This window comes from Etheostoma spectabile, chromosome 4, assembly GCF_008692095.1.
Source record: "Etheostoma spectabile isolate EspeVRDwgs_2016 chromosome 4, UIUC_Espe_1.0, whole genome shotgun sequence".
Classification (NCBI taxonomy): Eukaryota; Metazoa; Chordata; class Actinopteri; order Perciformes; family Percidae; genus Etheostoma; species Etheostoma spectabile.
This window is the reverse complement of record NC_045736.1, coordinates 651,759-656,019: the sequence shown is the minus strand read 5'-3', so window position 1 is coordinate 656,019 and position 4,261 is coordinate 651,759. Positions and strand designations below refer to the sequence as shown.

The window sequence follows — 4,261 nt, the reverse complement described above, 5'->3', positions numbered from 1 at the left end:
TAGCACTGACTTTAAGTTTGAATGATCAAAATCACCCGCAACAATAAACGCAGCTTCCGGGTGAACGGTCTGTTGTCCAATCATGGCTGCGTAAAGTTCTTTCATAGCAAACTTGGCATCAGCATCCGGGGGAATATAGGCTGCCGTGATAATAGTAGAGATAAACTCACATGGTAGATAGAACGGTCTACATTTAACCATGAGAAACTCAAGGTTAGCTGAACAATGTCTCCCAACAATAGCAGAGTTTTTGCACCAAGCTTTGTTAGTGTAAATGCACAGTCCACCACCTCTGGTCTTACCGTGTGGCGTCCCTCTAGCTCAATAGCATTGTCCGGTATTCCGCTTTTTAACCATGTTTCCGTGAAGATTATGACATTACAGTTCAAAAATCTCTTGCTGTATGTAATGCTGAGTCGGATCTCCTCCATTTTGTTCATCAGCGACCGTACATTGCCAAGGAAAATGCTGGGTAAAGAGAGCCGGTGTGGTGTTAGCTTTAGCTTAGCTCTTAGTCCTCCACGCTCCCCCCCCCCCCCCCCCCCCCCCCCCCCCTAGAAACAATCCACTATCATTACAGCCCCCGGGACACATCCACATTCAGCCCCCAGCCAGCTAGCAACCATCCACTATCATTACAGCCCCTGGGACACATCCACATTCAGCCCCCAGCCAGCTAGAAGCCATCCACTATCAATACGGCTCCGAGGACACACCCACAGTCAGCCCACAGCCAGCTAGCAGCCACCCACTATCATTACGGCCCGGGGACACACCCACAGTCAGCCCACAGCCAGCTAGCAGCCATCCACTACACCTGCCGAAGTCCCCCTCCCTCGCGTTTAGCTGTCTTTACAGCTAAATTTACCTGACAAAAGAGGGATAAGGCACCAAAACGACTCATGCAATTAATAATTTGAAGATGTGGCAGCATTGGATCTGGACGGGAAGGAAAACTGTGGGAGTTAGGGTGTGTCGCGATTCGGCCTTCTCACTCCGCAACACAGGTTTGTGGGTCTGAGTGTTGTGGTTTTGGTTTCATGTTGCATATCGTTACAGCCCTAGTGTGAATGGAGCACGCTTTTCATGTGATGTGGGAGGATGGATGCTTGATACACAGCTCAGAGTTTACCACCCACACTTCCTCTACCTTGCTGCTCTTCCTTTCTTTTTATTCTCTCTCGCGCGCACGCACGCACGCACAGGATGCTGCAGATTCTCAGGAATGTGGCCTAGTGTTGGGTTAAAGGAGGGTCTATCCGCTTAGTGTTCCTGCCACACCTGAACAGCTGGGACAGAAACACACACACACTCTGTGGAGTGAACAGACACAAGACAGTATTACTGTATTTGTGTGGTCCATAAACCAGGAGTTCAGAATACTTATGGGGTCCGGACAGCTTTGTGAGGCCAAAGCTTGCTGGGACCACACAACTTTAAAGGGCTGTTTGAGGGTTAAGATTGATTTTAGAGTTAGGGAGGTGGGTTAAGGTAAGGGTTAAGGTTAGTTGGTTGGTTGTGGTGGTTAAAGTTAGGGTAAGGGGCTTGGGAACGCATTATGTCAACGACGGGTCCTCACACAGAGCCACAAACGTGTGTGTGTGTGTGTGTGTGTGTGTGTGTGTGTGTGTGTGTGTGTGTGTGTGTGTGTGTGTGTGTGTGTTTTTTTCACTAGCCTACTTCATGCTTGGAATCCTGGGTACCCTAAATTTGGGTACCCTGGGTACCCTTGGAATTTGGAGCAGTTTGGACAGCGTTGGATTTTAGATATTAATAAATGTGAATTAAACTAAACTTCCGAATAATAACTGCTGGAGCTGCAGCCCCTGCGACCCAACCCCAGATAAAATAAAATACACCATGCTCACGGAGGATCATATTTCCCTGCCCTACACCATGAAAACAGCACAGAGCTGTTCCCTCTCAACTCTTCAAAAACAACCTGTTGTTGATTTTGTGTTTCTATTCAACGTGATCTTGCGAGATCTTGTTGGTCCTCGTGACTTCAGCTGTCAGTCATGGCCGCAGGTGTTCCGCTACAAATCCGGACATGGTGGGTGTTGACGGACGGCGGAGCACGGAGCCAAAACGCAGACGTTCTGCGGCTGGTGGAAATTAGGGGGGAGAATGTACTGGAGAGATGGGGCTTGTGAGGAATGGGTCCATTCTTTACTGTGGTGGCTACGGGGCGAAAGAATTGCTCATAATCTGTGTTCATGTTCACTTCTCTCAATGGAATAAAAATCCTCAGGACCTGCCTCTGGTCTCCTAAAGAGGCGTGGCCGGGGTCAAACCCACGGGACACACAGACAGGAAACTACTCTGTAGTTGATGAGTCTCTGTTCTGAACTGTCTCTGCTTCCAACTGGACAAAATCGAAGCTAACCCTGAACACAGGTGGGGCTGTGATTCTCTATGATGACACCCTGAGGTGGTGCCTCTCACCAGCACAGAGACAGGAAGTGGCCATTCCCCACCTCATTGTTTCCAGGAGGCGACAGCTCGGATCTTTTCCTGTCAGAGGGACCAGCGCCCCCCTGCCCTGCCCCCACCCAGAGTACAAGTACAGCTACAGATGACCGACAGTCTGCACAGTATGAGTGTTTCCCATACATTGGTTCTACTTGGGTGCACACTGTACACTTTTTTGTCATCTGTTTAAAATTTAACAAGCAATTTGTTCTATTTTAGCAAAATACTTAAAGCAGCAGAAGTGCAGAACTGAGTTGGCTACATTTTAATATCTGTTTATTTATCACAAGTTATATCATAATCGCAAGTATTCAACAACGTTATGACATCATTGTGTATTTTCCTCATATGGTGCAGCCTTAATAACCCTGAAACTGTTTCGGATGCTGCATAATGTCGCAATATTTTGATCTGTATCATCTGTAAGTCTGATTTGTTTAATATGTCAATAGTTTTTTTCTTTCTGAATGATCTAATAAAGGTGTGTAGTCATTGTTTTCATCTTTGTTTGACTAGTTTATAACTGATCCCATTATACTAAACTAGTGCTGGGCAAAAGAGAAAATCAAATATCACAATATTCTTGACCAAATACCTTTATATTGTGACGATATTGCATGGCTGACTATTGGTGCTTTAACAAAATGTTACTAAAACAATGAGATTTTTGATAAATATTCTCTAGAAATGATTTAATGACTTAGTGGGTAAAGGTAAATAATAGAACAGCTAGAACAGTCTTGGAAGTTCAGAAAAGCCTGTAAAACCAGGAAAAGACAACACTATATTACCATATTACTAAGACAATGTCTAGTCTCATATCGCGATATTGATACATCGATATATTGCCCAAAATATATTTTTTATTTATTTTTTTAATTGTCATTGTGATATTGACATCGGAGGTTTTATGTGTTTAAAAATAAATAACACCGGCGGCACTCACTTCACACCCGATGAAGTGGCTCTTCCTCAGACCCCAGGTACAGCACGGCCAGGATTGCCTGCAGTTTGCGCACCAGACAGATGTTGGTGTGGAGGACGCCATCCTCTACATGCTACACCAGGCCCACTTCCATCTGGATAAGGGGAACGGCACAGTGAATGTAAATGTGCTGTATTTATATAGCGCTTTTCTAGTCTTAACGACTACTCAAAGCGCTTTTACATCATACAGGAAACATTCACCATTCACACACATTCACACACATTCATACACTGTGGCCACCTGCTCATCAGATAAACACTCACACACATTCACACTCCGATGCGCAGCACCGGGGGCAACTCGGGGTTCAGTGTCTTGCCCAAGGACACTTCGACGTGGGACTGCAGGGCCAGGGGTCGAACCACCAACCTTCCGATTGGCAGGCAACCGCTCTACCACTAAGCCACAGCCGCCCCGCAGTGAGGATCCTCTTCTTGTACTTCTCCAGTGGCTTTAATACCATCCTGCCCCCTATACTCCAGGACAAACTGAACAGGATTGGACCCTTATCTGGTGGACTGGATCAGAGACTACCTCACTGACAGGCCACAATACGTCAAGCTAAAGGACATCATGTCTGACACTGTGGTCAGCAACACTGGAACCCCCCGGGGCACTGTACTGGCCCCTCTTCTCTTCACCCTTTACACCTCGGACTTCTGTCACAACTCAGAGCTGTGTCACATACAGAAGTACCCAGATGACACAGCCATCGTTGGCTGTATCAGGAGTGACAGGGAGGAGGAGTATTGGAGTCTGGTGTCGCACTAACCGCCTACAGCTCAACACCTCTAAGACAAA

At 46.6% G+C, this 4,261-nt stretch overlaps 1 protein-coding gene across 1 annotated transcript in view; it reads left to right on the top strand.

Moving 5' to 3' along the window:
- Window positions 1-4,261, top strand: part of lrch1 (leucine-rich repeats and calponin homology (CH) domain containing 1) — a gene marked incomplete in the record, with an annotated part of 222,442 nt that overhangs the window by 23,894 nt on the left and 194,287 nt on the right.